This window comes from Temnothorax americanus, unplaced genomic scaffold (genome assembly GCF_048541705.1).
Source record: "Temnothorax americanus isolate GAGA-0224 unplaced genomic scaffold, ASM4854170v1 Scaffold52, whole genome shotgun sequence".
Taxonomy (NCBI): Eukaryota; Metazoa; Arthropoda; class Insecta; order Hymenoptera; family Formicidae; genus Temnothorax; species Temnothorax americanus.
In genome coordinates this window covers 821,664-839,850 of record NW_027509678.1, presented here as the reverse complement: position 1 = coordinate 839,850, position 18,187 = coordinate 821,664, and the positions used below count along the sequence as shown (strand labels likewise).

Below are 18,187 nucleotides of genomic sequence, written 5' to 3'. Positions count from 1 at the left end.
GCTCTAAACAACCCCTCTACCTACTGATCGGCCGACCGTATACACCCCTGTCATTCCCCGCCCGTGGGAAACGCAGCCTCACCCGCGATACACCACGTGGCCGCTGCAACAGTTTCCACTTGCAGACACGATAATTGCGATAAAAGTAAAATTCCGATCGCGTGTGACAATTAGCTTCTTTATTTATTATTTATTTTTTATTTACAAGTCGGTAATATATTGGCGTTTATTTTATAACCTGCAACGCGCGTAAATAGTTAAACAGAAAACATTTTTATAAAAATGTGGTACGTTAACGAGCTATGTGTAGTATTTTGTGTGATCCATGATTCGCGAAAACATTAAATCAAAGTTTACAAGAATCAATGTTATGAACAGGTTGTTTATTTCGCTTAAATAAATATCGCGATTGCTACATTATAATACAACTTATAAAATATGTATGATTCAAACTATATGTGTAACCCTGGTATAGTTCTTTGAACAGCCATCCCTCGTTATTCATATAAATAAGCGTATAGTAGCTCGTTATTATATTGATTAGGGACGGATAAAAACGCGCAACGGAAGCAACGTGAATAACGCGTTCCAGAAGAGCTTTCAGACGCAGCGAAATGTTATACAGTGCCTGCAGGGTTTCGTTTTGCGGGTGCCCACCCCGGACTAAGCTGGGGCAAACGGCATGGCAGGCAGGCGAGGCGAGGCGGCGGTCGGAGCCAAGTTAGGTCTCTCTAACAACGTAACCGAAACGTGCAACCTTGTAAATAGATGTCTGGAACGTGCCAGGGAACTCGCGCGCTCGCTAGCTCGCTACATACTCGGGCAAGAAGAGTACAACGTCGCGGGGAAGTTCGCGCTGAGCTGAGCGAGCCACCGCACCCGGGCCCCGGTCGTTGTTGTACCACGTCGTATATACCCAGCTTCTTACGTGCACACGCATGCACGCCGGTAATTAGTGTCTTAATGAACCCGCGCCGCGGGTAAGGAGCTGCGCAAATAATTGCCAGCGTGCGCGATCTCACCCGAACACGAGCAGCACGCTTCCCTCGGCGCCGCCGGGTCTCGGATGCGGCGGGGGAAAAACGGGGGGTGGGGGGCAGGGTTCCGTGCCCGCGGGGAGGAAACGGAGGCACGGAGAGTTTTTAAGTGTGATTGCGTGCGCGCGGAATAGCGGAGCGCGGAGCATTAATTCAATGTAACTCCGCGCCGCGTGCGAATGTGCGAACGCGCCGCCGTGTCGATTCGTCGCGCGAGTGCCATGCCATGCCGCCGCGTGGCATTATGACGTTTTAATGCGACGAAATTGCACGTTGGGAGTTGGGCGTGTATGCGTGTGCAATAACGCGGCGCGTTTACCGCCGATCGCATGCAAAGCGGATTATATACCTCGGATTATGAATGTAATATATGTGTTTACTATTTCGTAGGTAAACGGAGCTGCGTGCTCCTACAAGTGAATAAGTATATTCGTGATTGAAGTATTGAACTATTTACATCGTGAAGATGAAAAACGTACTTGTCGTATTTATAAATTAAACTTTTTGTTATAAGCACAAGAATAATATGACTTTTATCTTCTGTTTCCAATTTGAGGTATTTTTTAACAGAATTTTAAGCTCAGGTTATATGCCAAGGTATTTTACTGCTAGAAAAGCTGAAGATAGACTGTGAGAGAATGTCTGTGAAAGTTTTAATCAAATTTTTCAAAAACATATTTTTATAAAAATTGTACTCTCTCTTGAAATTAAATTGATATCGATTTACCTATTATGATTCGTTACTATTTTTATTGTTACTCAGAGTAAGCAGAAAAACAAGATGGAAAAAATTTGACATTTTGTATATATGTTATCTCTATAAATAAAAAATTAACGACAGTGACGGTTGCAACTGAAACTTTGATTCGCCGAACGACAATATGATAACTGCGAATGTGCTTTCGGATCGTGATTAAGATTGATCCAATTTTAATCGACGTCGTAAACGGCGTCTTAATGCCTTTTTCCGTTGTTTGCGACCCGATTCGACAAGGCAAACGGATTTCACGCGCAAAAGTTGATATTTTTAACGATACTTGGATTTCTTTTCGACGCGGAGAAACACAATGAAAGAATATTTACTATTTTTACTGTACGTTAAGTGCAAAGTCTGACGTAGGTCCGGCCACTAATACACCGCTCTTATTCGACTTGGAACGACTTTTTACTTTACGACGGACGATTTGAATTTTATATACTGCGATATTTGAATTACGATGCGACATAAAATACGATCGTCTCACAATCGGTGCGCGTGTGCGTTCGACTCACGCGTTTTTCCGAGGACATCGATTCAATACGAGGTAACATATTCGTAGATATTAATTTTGACGCCGTTTTGTTATATTTATTGTTAACGGTACAATGCACAGTAACACGATTTATCTTAAGATGCTACCTCCACACGGAAAAAAAAAGATGTATGAACAGCATTAGTGTAATTGAGATAAAACCTATTGATGCAACATCAATTAATTGACGAACAAAAAACATCAGATAATTGTTTTAATAATTTAAATATTTGGTGCAATTTAATATCTAATTGAATTAACTATTTATGTTTGTGGCAGCCCGTGACGTCGACGTTTAATCGAAGCAACTTCAATTTTTTTCCGTGTATATTTGATTTACTTAAAACTTAAAATATTTTAGCTATCTTTACATTATACGATTTGTAGGGAAATACGCGCAATTTATAGTTACAATTTGAAAATAGGAAACTTAAGCCTATTTGTCTAAGGAGAACAAGAAATTACCGAAATTATCGAAAATGCATGACATTGATATATCAACGTCACGCGTGCGCTTTATTCCAGATACATGCACATCGTTAAAAATAAACGCGGCGGCATGTGACGTGTGATGTCTTCGCGCATGTACCATTTCATTTTTACGCGACACATCGCGATTCTTGTTCGCGACGGTGCTCGTTACGAGTATCAAGTCCCCGAGGATAAGGAATGTCGGCGATCTAGCAGAAACGCGTATTGATCCTTCCATTTACCGTTATATTCTCGCTTTATGTTCTCCTGTACTCCATTCGCTCGCTATTTTCACGATTTCGGATTTTTCGCTCGCTCCTTCTTTCTCCCCTATCTTTTACTTAGCCAGTAGCGATACAAAAGTCGAGATTGATGATCTGAGAAAATCTGAATATAGACAGCCAATCCCAAGCCTTTCCTCAGGTGGTTCCATGCTCGATATTCATTCCGCTCTTTTTTATTTTGTCTTTTACTACGCGATGAGTATAAACATTTATTCCGTCTCGATTCCTCTCTACTTTGAATTTTGATCAAATGTGCATGTGATTTTGTTTCAAGAAAAAGGACAATTTATGCGACTAATTTTGAAAATGACAACATAAACAATCGTATTAGCTACATATTGGACAAAGTTAAAGTTTCGATAATTAAAATTGTGGCTGAGTACCCTGACATTCATTCATTGTACAGTTCTTGCGCTTACACACATACATATTAGAAAATAAATTAAAGATGCGGGTTATTTCTCCAAACAGCATTTGATGCCGCTGATTTTATTCCCTTAGAAAAGTGATTACGTGATAAACGTAATTGGCAATCTTCTTTTTCCTTCTTTTTTAATAAATCTCGAGATAGTGATAAACTGTTTTTGTAAATTTGTATAAGAATTATAACAAAAATTTTCTGCAGTTTCTATATGAAATAATTACCTATTCTTAAGCTTGTCTTTTTTATAAAGTTCAATAGCATAACTTTTAATGAATTATACTTACTTTTCGGAATGACGGATGATGTCAAACGGAATTTTCAGATGCGTGGGAAGTCCCTCGAAAGTCCTGTCCATTTCACGATATATGTTAGCACAAGAGCAGCCTGTTTAGTTCTTCAATAGACCATCCCCTTCGCGTTAAGCAAGTTTCTCAATATCGTAAAACATATAAAATGAGAAATTGTTTGGCCGTCTAATTAATAGAAGCGAACGGATGCGCGTTAAACAGCGAGCGAACACGAGGAGACAGCCGGTTCCCCGTGAAATAATGTCGGCTACTTCTGCAGCCGCGGCGGGCTCTGATCAATACCCACGTCTTTCGTCCCTCGGTACGAGAGACGTGCACGTAGGAACATCCCGACGGTAGCTTCGCATCGGAAGGAAGTGAAAAAAAAAGAAGAGAGAAGAAAGAAGACGCGGGGGAAGCGAAGAGCGAAAGGAGGCGACGCGGAGAGAGGGGAAGAAAAGCCGAAGGATTCTGCGAGTCTGCGGTAATCGCACTTCGCCGAAGACTCTTGCTCCGTCTTTTTCCGCCCTCCTTCTCTCCATCCGTTCTTCCTCCCGTGAAACCCTATGCCGGGCCAAGGAGATGAGAGAGGCCCGAGAGGGGAATCACGTGGCCGGGACACCGACGAATATCGAGTGGGCGGATGGCCAGAGGAGAGAACGAGAGAGGAGCACTGCGCGCGCACTTTTATGTGTGCGGCTCTCCCGGCGAGAGGGCTAGACACACGGCACCCACCGCACCCACGCTCATACTAGACGTCGAGCTCGGCGAGCATGCGTGCGATGGGCGCGTATGTGCACCAAGCACCAAGCTGCACACATGTGCAACAAGCGAGCGTATAGCGGTTTAGCCAGGATACAGGCCCCAAGAGGAGACTCGAGAAACGTTAGCGGTAGAGTAGTGTTGATAGTGATGGTGGTGGTAGTGAGACGGTAGTAGCGATGGTAGTGGCGGTTGTGGCGGTGCGTCCTCGTCCTCGTCCTCCCTACTGCCAGCGATGCTACGCCGGTGGTGGTTAGAAAGGGTGGGAGGGAGGGAGGGAAGCAGGGAGAGCTCTCTTGGTGGAGAGAATAGAGATCCTTGATCTCCTCCTAGGCGACAGAGAGTAGGAAGGGAGAAAGAGAGAGAGAGAGAGGCAGAGTGAGGAACGCACGGATGAGAAAGTCGGAGGAGCGCACACGGCGATACGCGGAGGAGAAGGAGGAAGTAGAGAGGGACACGAGAGAGAGAAAGAGAGAGTGAGAGAGCGGGCGTGTAGGCGGACCGGAGAGAGGAATTCCACGGAGGCGTGTCTTCCCCGGCGCACCAGGTGCAAAGGTGCGCGAACGCGACGTCGCCACGCCTTTTCCACGGGACCCCGACGGTGGTCCGCGACCGCACGACGTCGACAGCGACGACGAAGACGATGATGAGGATGAGGACGAGGACGACGGCGACGATGTCGGCGGTATTATCGTGTCATCCTTGTTCGATCCGGTACGGAAGCGCCGCATCCGTCCTGCTCGAACGTCTCACTATGCCTGAAACAACTCGCATCTCTTTCCTCCTCCCCCCCCTCCTGTGCGACACACCACCACCGGGTACCACCATCGTACCGCGCGACCTCGCTTCCTCACCCGCTCCTGTCTTACTCCGTGTGCCACCCACTACCTAGCGGGGGATACTATGTTAACGGACGGGTCGCGTCCGACCTACCACCGCCATCCCCACGTCCAGAATCCAGCTTCTGGTGTCAACGTCCCGGAGTTTCCACGGGTTTCTCTCCTGAATATGCACCTTTTACGCGCGCCGGGTCGCGCTAGAAGGGAAGGGGGGAGGGGACGACGGGCCGGGTGGGAGGAAACGGGTAGGATGAGAGCCGGGTGGGACGGGCGGTGCAACGAGAGATTCTTTCTATCTTTCCCGATGCTCGCGACTGGAATGCGGGATGACAGTATTCGCCATCACGTAGCGCGCCCGCGCCTCGGTGCACGGTAAACAGAAATGAGGGAGGTCGCAGACGTGATCGTGATTTTCTCCTCTGGAAAGTGCAACCGGCAGAGACCGGGGTGGTACCTGTTTGACGGGTGGTAGTCGATAAACTTTGCTTTTTGAGAAAAGAATTTCGAGGCGTGCGGAATGTCTTTGGGCTTCTGTATATCGCTCGCGCTGCATGCAATTCCGTCGATATCTTCTTCGTGAATTTCCAACTTTGTTTAAAAATTTAACAGGAAGTAGTATCAAAATGTATATTGTGTAAGTAAGGCAACGTTCGCCGAATATGCAAACGTAAATATTTCTGCTTAATTAATGTTTAATTAGTTTGCAATAGATTCATATTGTAACAGAAGATTATAAATCTGAATTCGGTCAAATATGACGCTACCTTTACCGCTGACGCCGCACGATTTGATATATGCGGAAAATTCATTAATTTTAATTACTTTATTTGATAATGAAATTGTCATTGCAGAATTTGTCGTATGAATTTCCAAAAGCGGCGCATGCTAAATATAACAATAGCCTAGCTTTGTTACGCGAAAAGTTATATGCGTGAAAATAATCATAAAAAGTTTCTGAAATCGCATGAGATATAATTAATGTATTATCAACCATCGTACAAATTTTCATTTAAATAGCATCTAATTTTCTGACAAGGATGTACAAATATTGAATTTTGTGTGTGTTGAGCCTCTTAAAATTAAAATTAAAATAATTCTGACAAAAACAAATCTATCATACTGAACAAACGTTGCAACAAACACTATGCATCAACATCCGGGCATCCGTACGAAATTAATGTGATATTAATTAATTCAGCATGGTAGTAAAATGAAAATGTAGAATTAAATACGAATCGCGTTTTTATATTATATTTGATTCAAATATTAGATAAATGCGCTGAGACAGGATATTTTATTAGAGTTTGTATTAATAGGCGTTCATGGAAAATGTAATATATAGTTGAAAGCCGTATTTGGAACTGCATAAGATTTGAATAGCTCCAGCACAGATTCCATTTAAGAAAATATTAGAACCATTACTTACTCTGTTTCTACTCTCTATTATATCTACTTTTATAATAAAAAGAATCTCTCTAAAATATTTTCTAAATGTGCACACTACTTTTTTATTCATTAATTAATTATTAATTATTCTAATTTTGACATATCTTTTAGATTGATCACCTATACATTCATATTTGATAAAATTCTTAATGTAGCGTTATCATTTACATTTCAAATAAGTCTCATCTCTCGTTTTCAATTAATGTATAAAATATTTTATCTAAAGCATTCGCTTTAAGTAAAATATATGGTTTAGCCAAAATTGCTACGAATTATATCATTATGGAGATAAACATGTAACTAATTGTATATTCTGAATTCAAATGATAAAATTTTTAACTCCAGTTTTTCATCTTCCTTCTATTAAACAAATTCCGCTTTAAATTCGAATATTATGCTAAAATTATTAATTGTTGTTTAGTATACATTCCTGGCTGATAAATCTCAGAACTCACTTGAAAATAGATAGTTTTCCCTTTCAGAGTGTTATGCCTATTAAAAAATTTAACCAATTTATTGAGTCACGTGAGATGCTAAACCGGTTTTGCGGCGCAAGCGGAATTATGGATGACAAATTCGCCAAAGAGATTTCTCTCATCCTCCGCGGAGTTTCCAATCGCGTCTCTGCCGACGGCAAGTTCGATTTCGGCGCTCCGTGCGATTCACGATGCATCGCGCCATACGCGACATTTCGCATTCTCGTAATCGTCTGTCCTTCGCCAGTTATTGCGTTCCCCCGTCGTCGTTTCGCCCGGGATCCTTCAGCATCCTTCGGGTCGGCGATCCTCCGGTGGCTCCTCTCCGCGTTCTCCTCGCCAGCGAGTGTGCCACCCTCTTCCACTCTCATCCTGTGCTGCCTACCTTCCTTCCGCCCAACCCCCTTTCTCTCGCGATTCCATTTCTGCGTTGTTGAACTATAACTCTCTCTAGGAAGGCAGTGGCAGCTATTACGCCGGCTCCTAAGCTATTACGGCATCTGGGAGCCTCGTTGGTGTGCTGCTCCGCAGAAACGACGGCAACCGAAGAGGTGGGCATCAGAGAAGGAAAGCTGGAGAGGTGAAAGAGACGGAAGAGAAAGAGAGAGAACGAGAGAGAAAGGGGGGGGGAGAGTCGGGTTAGGTGAAGTGATGTATTGAGATCCCATTGTATCCACGGAATCCCCTAAGATTGCCAAACGACGCCCTCTCCCACCACTCCCGTGCCCCAGCCACCACACCTCCCTCACCCGCTTGCATAATACGTCACCGTATAGAAGGCGAATCTCCGACCTACCTCGATGCCAAGCGGAAGAGGAGGCGTATATTTCTCTCCTCTGCATTCTTTTTTTCTCGTCCGCTCTCCCCCCCCCTTCGCCGCCCTTGCCGCCCTTGCGTCCACACGGACGCTCTTCTTAGATTTCTTCGCGGATGCATGCAGTATTTATGTGGGGGGAAGAGAAGATGGCTGAGACATGGAGTTAGGAGAATTCCGTCTTTCGTACTCCGAGCTCACCGTTCCTCTTATTTGCCGCGCGCAGCGTCAGATGACAGCAATATTAAAATCGAGATATTGTTTTTTAATGTTTTGCCCGAATTAAAAAGGAATATTAAAATAGATTTTTATATTCATCCACTAATGAGCGCATTTAAAATCACCGTATATGGGGGATAAAGTTTATCTGGATTTCTTCGAACACTATACATTTTACGAAAGAGAGGTCAGATATGATTTCTTTTCACGAAAACTTGCGTAATGTTAACAAAATGAGCGCAACGCGCGCTCCGATTTTCGTATTTCTCTCTTTGTTCCGTGTCGATTTTTTCTTTCCTCCTGTGTTCTCTTCCTACGCGATTAGAACTCCACGGAATATTCATGGAGTAACGGTGAAGGCGAAAAAACAACGTCGCTACCGTCAAAATCATCGTTTTCCTCGTCGTTCCTCTGCCGCCTCTTTTCCTCCTCTCTTATTCGTTACCCCGGCCATTCTTATACGATGCCTTTAATAATACGGCGCTGCCGCGCGCGGCCAAAGCCGCGTGCAGTATTGAGAATGGCATAATATCGGGTCGCTCTCTCTCTCTCTCTCTCTCTCTCTCTCTCTCTCTCTCTCTCTCTCTCTCTCTCTCTCTCTCTCTCTCTCTCTCTCTCTCTCTCTCTCCCTCTCCCTCTCTCCCTCTCTCTCTCTCTCTCTCTCTCTCTCTCGCGCTGATATTGCCAAGGTTCGCGGTGGTGGCGAAACGGCGGCGGAATGGAAAGCGGGGGAGAAAGGGCGTAAGGGATACGAGAGACCGGGATGAGATGAGAGACGCAAAGCGCGAGACCGACAGATGCCGAGCGGGAGAAATTCAAATTTTTGCGCGGGTGCCTGGCAGTTCAGCAGCGGCGTCGTTCAATAACAACCTTTATTATTTTAACGACCTACGTCCGCGGTCTCCGCCACCTTTGTTAGGCGACCTCGTACGTGGCGGCGAGGCTGAAGAGAGCCCACCTTCGGTTCGTCGTGCCGGGATCGCATGTCTTCCGATCGATGATGACGGTCACGCGGGTTACGCCGCCGCGGCCGCGCGGGGTGATTACATATCTGTGTTTTCCGATCGAATCTCGAGTGAATTTTTTTCAGCCGTGAACTGGGCTACTGATATCCGGTTATTTTATCGAATGCATAAGATAAAGTTAAGCGCTGGCGGCGATGAAGTTGATGAAGAACACACCGCGTTCTTTTTCACAGCGAATCCTTCCGATCGTATATACTTAGTTTGGATCATTTTCAATTCAAAATTTATGAAGATCTCCGCATGCTCGGAGCTACGAACCAGCAGCGTTCTTTCATATTATTATCATACGAACCGCCTTTTAATTCTTTCTGTTAGTCGAAGGATTTCTATATTTTTCTATCAATCTCAAAATATTCCAAGATTAGAGAGATATTGTTTGCGGTGAATCAGTTATTCAGCTCGACCAGAAGAATTCTTATAGTTCTATCCGGGAATCTCTTTAGTCTTTTTAAAGGCATATATTTATTGTCGATTCAGTGAAGCTATAAGAGACACAGAGATACATTGAGGAGTATTTCAACGGTGATCATCATGTATATAACAGTCAAGTGCACATGGCAAAAATCCACGATATTTCCGATGCGCATAGATCAATAAGACTCGTTTCTCCGCGTACAAGCGGAGGCAGGAAACTAACATTTCCTGACCATATGGTACTATAATTTAGTTAAAAATAAAGCTCTTCTCGTAGCGATCGCCATGCCTCTAAACTCTGCGATCAGTTCTTTTTCTGGAAAACTACGCGCTTCAATCTTCCTGTATATAATATTATTGCTAGTTATAGTATATAACTATATATTTCTATTCTTATATCGCTATAATAATAGTAATTCGACATTTTTTTCTATAAAGCTCGATTCTGCATAACTGATAATTGAATATAATACTGACACATTATCATAATTAAATTTGTCACTTATTACATTATAAGCACAAACATTTTAATTAATTCAAGCGCCCAGTCAATCACTAGGATTAACTATTAATTTAAAAGCGTTGTGATTGAAGATTTTATTGCCACGTGGCGTGAATTATGCAAGTTGACCTGCGAAAACAAAGTATTTGAATACTCTTACAATTGCATATATTTGGCTGTCGTTATTACATGAGAATTCTTGCATCAAGCGGCCGCGCGAGTGAACGCTGCTTTTAATTGGCAAACGGCCAATCTGCTACTCGATGTACAAACGAATACAAATATCGACGTCGCGGATGACCTGCAAATGCAATTTGCCCATCATCGTGACCACGACACGACACACGGCGGGCGTCCAGGCGGGCTTGCATGGAGGTGAGATCAATATTTGGTAAATATTTGTGACGAGTCGAAACAACGAGCTGCTGATCGAGAGGTCCGAGCGCGGAATACGCGTTATAGACACGCAGATTTCATTCGGAGCGGCCAAAATATCGTGTAGAGTCAATTGACATTGTCAAAAAATTTTAATTGACTCTGGCATGAATAGTTACATATGTTGATATTGGATTCTGCAATGAGAATCGATAGCGACGTGCGTGAGTAGAGTGTATTATCGCAATTGAATATTTAATGAATTTGCGTAATAAAATTCGGCTGAAAATCTATTAAAAAATGTTTTCGCGATTTTTTTAGAGGGTAGGAACATATTAGGTCTCTTTACGAAACAACTAGTTTTTTTTTTGCATAAATTATTCTGCGAAATAGGTATTTAATTAAATACGCGCAGCATAAAACTTTATCACTATCATTGCGGTACAATGGGCGAAAAGTTTTATCGTATTTTCGCGAAAAACTAGAAGCAAAATAAAACTCGAGACAAAATTTTCCAGCAGGAATTTCGAGAGGGACATATTTCAGGACATCGGCGCCGAAGGTTCGCTACATGAGGCAACTTCTGTAGGAAATGGTTGGAAAATAGCTTCAACGTATTTGCGATGTTTCTGTAATATTTTACAAATACTTATACGTAATAATTTGAGTTTTAAAATTACATTGTACATTAATCTTATCACAGCTAATAATCCAAGCAACGGAAAAAACGTAGGATTTACTTTGCTCCGAATACGTAATATCTACAACTTAACTCTTATATTAATTTAATCTACTTGTTAATTATATCAAATTCTGTTAAATAATATTTAAAATGCTCAGGTAAAATTAGTCTTCTTGTAGAAATATCAATAGATTTTCCGTAAAATGTTCAAACAGATATCTATATGCTATACGTTAATTTCGCGTGAAATCGATAAAAATACGCGTGGAGGTATATGACCGATGTCATCAAAATGTCATGAAAATGTACAATATATCGAACGATGCTGATTACAGTGCTGGTTACCTAACCAATATAGCTATAAAAATATTCATACGTCATCGATGCTATAGGCTATAGTCGTCTTATTGTTAGTACAGTCAGACATTTCAGTGGCATCCATAATTTGCGATATGAATATAATTTCAATTGATTTAAACCAACAGATCAGAAATATTTAACGCTTGAAAAGTTTATCAAGGTTTTTTTTTACATGTTTCCATTTAAAAGAATAAATAACTTATTAGATAATGCGTGAATGAATAATTCTGCAATGAAAATTTCTCAAGTTGCGTTCCTTTTGCTAATATTCTAATGTTATTACAGCTAACTTTATGCGATTCACTAGTACTCGAATAATAATCGAGCGCAGCGATTGTTAACACATATCGTAAATGGAAGCGACATGTTAGAATAGATATTTTCATAGGACGGATTAGGGTTCGTCGAAAAGGTCTTAAAGCGTTACGATAAAGTTGCTATGTATATAACGATATCCCACAACATCGAACAAACACATGGCCGATGGGAATTTATTTTCCCCACTGGATTGTGATACCGCGCGAAGGTTTAGCGCGAGATACGTGAATAAACAATTCTAACATATGTTCCGTGTCACTTGTCACGCGGGTTTCGCGGGTAACCGATTGCAAAACCGGCAGCCGTGCGATTATATTTTCGCATATAGTTACCGAGTTATTATTTTGCTACCACTTCTCCACACGTGAGTGTTTCTCTTTCGAATTTATATATATTTATCGTAAAATACCGTAATTTGTAATATTATATTTATATGTAGAATAGTATATTTTATCGCTTGCTAAATTACATTGATCTGAATGTTTTATTTCACGATAAAATAAATTCACTTGTGCCAGCGGAATAAATGAAAAACAGTTTTGGATAAAAAACACGCAATAATTTTGCCGAAGATAAACTTGATATTTTTATTGGAATAATCAAATATTATCTATCTATCTTAATATGCCGCTTGTTTTGGCTATGAAATGTAGGATTAAGAAAATTATCGCGATAACATAATAATAAGTAAAATCAACAGCTTGAAACGCACACTTTAATTTTTATTAACTTTGTCTGTTGAAAAGTTGGCAACTATAGTATACGAAATTTCCTTGTCGATCGAAGGTCTCGGTTTTTCACATAATTGCAAATCAGGCCGCATCAATTTCGCCGGGCTACCGCGCCAGCGAACGAGGAATATCGTGGATATCGGTAGAGAGGACGTCTAGGAGTCTTTGGGCTGCAGGATATGAAGCTAGGCGGGCGAAAGAGCGCAACTCCTCGGAAAGTTCGCGCTCACGGAAGCGGCACGATAAAGCCGTCAATTTTCACCCTCAATACCGTTTGTCTCCGGGAAAGAAAGAGGAGCGAGCGCGACGGGAGGGCGGGTCAAGAGAGAGGGAAAGCCCGCGTCGGAAGGCGGGAGACATTTATTACGACTTTAACTGGACTTTGTGTTTATTCAACGACTGTTGCTCTCGCTTACTGTCTCCCGTCGGCCCTACTCGAAGTTCCGCAACACCGGGGCGGACTTCGGGTGTACTCTCCAACAACCTCTCTACCCAGCAGCGCGAAATTCCCGGCACGTATAGGAGAGCGACCGTCCGACTCCGTCGCTTCAACCCCTGTCACGCGAGCCACCCTTCGCGAGAGAATCTTTCACTTTATACGCCGTGGACAGCGATCTCGTTGCCTTCGATCCGTCCCTCATCCATATAGCGTCTTGCGTTCTTCTGAATATCATTTCGTAGCCGTCTACTTCTATCGCCCTTTACTCTTGTCAGATATGGACCTTTTCCCGATGTATATGATCTTTTCCCCGATCCCGTTTCAAGCGACCGTCTTTGAAGAGGAACTTTATAAAACTCTGATTTCACGTTGTTTCACGATTAAAAATGTTTTTCAAATTTCTAAAAAAATGTACAAAAAGGCAGATTGAAACGAAATTGTGCAATTCAGATTTGCGTTCTGAAAGTAGATTTTTTTTACAATTAAACAATAATATTTTTACAGGAAGAATTTAATTATTGCACGATGTATAAAATGCACCTTTTTTCTTTTTTAAATCAAAATAAATCATTTTTCTTACTTTATCCGTTTAAATTTCCATTTCTTCGGGTTTTTCAATTTGCTTTGGATAGCTACCTAGTCTCGTCAGGAGAATCGATGGATTCTAAAAGAGCTATCTTTGCTCATTCGTTTTTCCTATGTTTAAGCTCTGTTCACAAATTCTTAATCTCGCGATTTTTTCTAATTTAACGCGGCAGAGCTTCGGGAATACTTATTTTCTCACGAAGACCCCTGTCTCCTAACATAATTTTTTTTAATATAGAAATTGATGAGATATTAATCTCTATATACATAGAGGAAGTATATAGAGCAATACCCAAAAGACGACTAGACTTATAAATCCGTTTTCTGAAATCATTTCATTTAAATGAACTTAACTTTTATATTTTACATCCTCGAGTTATATCTTCCTCGCACTTCTCAATTATGCGATATTTTTGGAACGTAGCATTACAAAATTTAACAAATACTTAAATTTTTTATTCAACAATCGTAAACGTCCGTGTTGCATACGCAGGAAAATCGTCATATTCTGTTTTCGTTTCGCGATCCCTCCCGCTGGCGCGAAGATTCGCGACGCGTGACACATCGAGCGGAAGAAACGGGCGCAACTTCGAAAGCTCGACGTCCCGCGACGTCGGGTCGAAGCGCGCGCGCGCGCGGGAAGCAAAGTAAAGACAATCGCGTACAATTGGCACATGAAATTTAAAGGAGGGGTGACTCGTCGTCGTACGGGTGGAAAGGCCCGGCCGGCGCGGCGGCTCACTCAATACACCCGCGGTGTTCGAGCCCTTATTCTTTTCTCGTCCTTCCGCCTCGCTGGAAATTTACATTTCCTCCCTGCCGCTGCCTGGAACTGTCTGTTTATCCCGCTTCTTTTAAAGAGTCGCTGGTGGCTATGCTTCCTGTTCCCTACCCGCCAGCCCTATAGTACTCCTGTAAATCTCCCTTTCGCACCGCCAAACCCCCTTCGATGCCGCCCCTCGAGGAACCCGCAGCACCTCATCTCGCGCGCTACACAGAGACAATCCTCCATTTACGGGGGCAGATTACGCTTCGTTGGCCGATAATCGAAAATATGCCATCGAATAACGCTCCGGAATTATTTGTAGCCTCCTTCGACTGCGCCTTTTTCGCGATGAGAGACAATCGGCCTCTCGGAAGAGAGGGTCGGGTGATCGTGAAGGGTCGAGCTAGTTGACGGGACGAATTTTTTAAATATTTCCAGTCGTACACGGCGATTTAAATGAGAAGGAATTTTTATTTCGCTGACTGCAGGGTTATAAACCAGCTCCAATGCAAAGTACTATATTGTTGCTTAATTTCGAAATTATTGTAGAAATAATGATGCTTTGTGCAAGCTACAAACGAGCGTTATTAATTTTTACAATTTAATAAAAATTTGTACCAAACAATTATATATATAGCTAGTTTCATTATATGTTACTACAGATTTTATGTTAATTTGTCAAAAATAGATATGTTCATTTGCAATATGATAAATATTATTATAGAAACAGATCGTTAATTGCGCGAGTTTTAATTTACTAATAAATTTTCAGTGTAAAATAACGGTGCCCACCGCACAAAGTTGCACAAACTCTCGCCGCATGACGGCGCTGGATCGTCATACGCGAGCGCGCGGAAGTGGAAATTTATTTAAGCCAAACTTTATATTCTCCTCGCCTCATTGTACACATTATCATTTAATTCTCCTATACGTTGCGTCGCGGCGCACCCGACATCCGAGCGTAAAGGGCTAGAATTCATTTAATTCAAACTGCAGGCAATATATTTCCCTTATAAATATTACCGCCCCATTACGAAAAGCCGCCCGCGTGCGCTCGCACGATGCTTCGGCGCGCCATCCGGTGGTTTATTAAAACATCCAATTTCGTATATTACTCGCTGGCTCTTATCTCTCGCGACGTTTCTCGCGCGTGTGAAAGGCGGCAGATTTCTCTCTCTCTCTCTCCCGTGTTCTCTTTCTCTCTCTACGCCCGCGCCGTTGTGCCACTTCGAAAACGTCGCTCAATAAACGGGAGAGGGATCAGCATTCGCGGCGGGACGTAATCCGTGGATCAGATGCCGAAATCAGCGGGGTAATTGACGCAATTTCTCCCACATTTCTTCCTCCCCCCGACCCCCTCTGCTCCCCATCGTCGATGCGATTCACCCTCGTAAGAATTCCGCGAGCCGTTAGACCGGAAGGCCGACGAAAATGCCGTGGCGGCGTGGGATCGCAAAAAACGAAGATAAGAAATATAAGAGAAAAGAGGGGGATGTCGCCCGTTAAGAGACCACAATCTCTTTTTCACGAATCGCAGCGTCGATTCGCCCGACTTCGGCGGCCCGTAGCCGCGCGAGACTCTCTCTCGGAGAAGAAGCGAACCTTTAATAAAGAGCTTAAGCGAGCTAAATAGAAACATTTTTCCGTCGGCTTGGCTCCCGGCTCGCTTCCCGGCTCTTGGGTCTCTCCGTTGCAATGAAATGAGTCCCGGCTGCTCGTGCATAAGTAATCCGCAGATGAAGGTATCCTTCCCGGCCTCCATCTCTGGTCTAGCCCCTCCGCTTTTCTTTCCAGAAAGTTACTACACCAGCCAACGTGTATCGCCCTTGTGGCTCTTTCAAATCCTCGAGTCGAGTCCACCCGCGTGCGCTCTGTCACGCTCCGCTGGATTCGACGACATTATTTAAAATTAAGCATTGTGTGAGAATCCCTTCTTATATGATGTGGATTTTATATGACTTCGGTCCGGATTCGGACTGCGATGCGACTGAATTGCGATGTATAATATAGTGTCGTATATTCAGTTTTGAAAAATAAATATTTGCGCACTTTTTGTGTTTATACAGCCAGATTTTAAAGAATATTTTTAATTTTTTTAAGGATATGAGAAAGGCAGGAGATCTCCGTTACGTGCGAGATTTTCAATTACAAGACTAACGTAAAATTATAAACGAAATAATTCCTACGTCGATTGTAACTTCCGGAAGACGATCTGTCGCGGCACTATGTGGAAATCCTAAACAATTCACGTATCTTTTCGAACTCTGTCGCAAAAAAGGGGTCGGGGGTGAGAGGTGTAGGACCGTTAATCACGCTGGCAAATTCTTCGCACCACATTTTTCATTGACGTTCCGCAGAGCGGAGCCCGCGTGTCGGTGGCACGGCGCGCGGCGGGCGCGCCAAGGAAGCAAAAGTGGCAACGCCAACCGTTGGTGGTTGGCGCTCGAAGCCGCCTGTCGAGGGAAGGATTCAGTAATTATTCGCCGTAGGCTTGAAAAATTGCTGCCTAATCCTGAAATCGATAGTCCTATCGTAGCACGTGAGAGCGTAAAGAATAGTCGCACCCTTCTTCGCTCGCGTTCCCTTTTTTTCCACGACGAGCGAGGGCTGAAGATCGTCTCCTCAGAAAGAGATATCGCGCGACATCGTATATGTAACAAGAGTGCAGTATTTTCTTCGTTTATTATCGGATAAGTATACATTTACAAGAATTATTGATCGAATAGCACAGTATAACAAAAGTATTAAACATCGTTATAATTGATGATTAATTTTATAACCATTAAAAATAATAATTTTAATTATTTATTAGCTATTAATATGTATTTAATTATATAAAAAAATTTTTACAAATATATACTTTTATAAGAAAATATTTTAACTCCATTGAGATCCAGTGCTAACTCTTAATTCCTTTTTTATAGAAAATATATCTCTCTAAAGTGCGGATAATGAAAGATCTTACGTAAAATTACAAGCTCTGGCAATCAAGATTTTTATCAGTTTTTCGATATTAATGATTTCAAAGAGCGTCCTTTAATCTTAAATTCTTTCCAAGTAACGGTTAATATATATATGTATATATCATGCACAGTATAAGACTTAACGAAAAACTTCTGGAGAATTATTCAGGATTCTCAGAAAGCTCATCTAGCTATCTATTTCTCCATCTTTCGTTACGTCCGCAATACATCATTCAAAAATTACCCTTGCGTCGTTCCAAAGATATAGCGCAGACACCTTGCAAATAGGAATAAAAGTGGTGAAATTTTAGGGTGTCGATGGATATATACGCCTCGACGTATCCAATCATTCCCTTATTACGATATCGATATATTATTTTTATAATATGGCGACGTCGTGGGGTGCCTTTGGCACCCCGTACGACGGTACTCGCCTCTCGTTTCCCTTTTCGGGTACAGTGGAGAGGGTGCTTTAGATTTGCGGAATCGTAGTTATCGATTTTAGGGTGAGCGTCCTTTTCCCTTCTTTCTTCATTTCGATGTGACTTTGAAGTTCTTAATTGCTATCTATGATTATCTGAACGTTACAATTTTAAAGATTATTAAAGAAAAATGATGCACAGTTTAAGATGGCTCTAAAATAATTAACGAAATTAGCTGTAAATCTATCTCTAGC

At 42.4% G+C, this 18,187-nt stretch overlaps 2 protein-coding genes across 18 annotated transcripts in view; one reads left to right on the top strand and one right to left on the bottom strand.

Moving 5' to 3' along the window:
* The window catches only part of LOC143904477 (uncharacterized), a 43,569-nt gene extending 38,903 nt beyond the window's left edge, over positions 1-4,666 (bottom strand). The window contains exon 1 of the mRNA XM_077419204.1: positions 3,793-4,666. The gene's annotated coding sequence lies outside the window, so the exon portion shown is untranslated. The remainder of the gene's footprint in view (positions 1-3,792) is intronic.
* The window catches only part of Foxp (forkhead box transcription factor P), a 311,646-nt gene that overhangs the window by 169,225 nt on the left and 124,234 nt on the right, over positions 1-18,187 (top strand). The gene's annotated exons all lie outside the window — the stretch shown is intronic.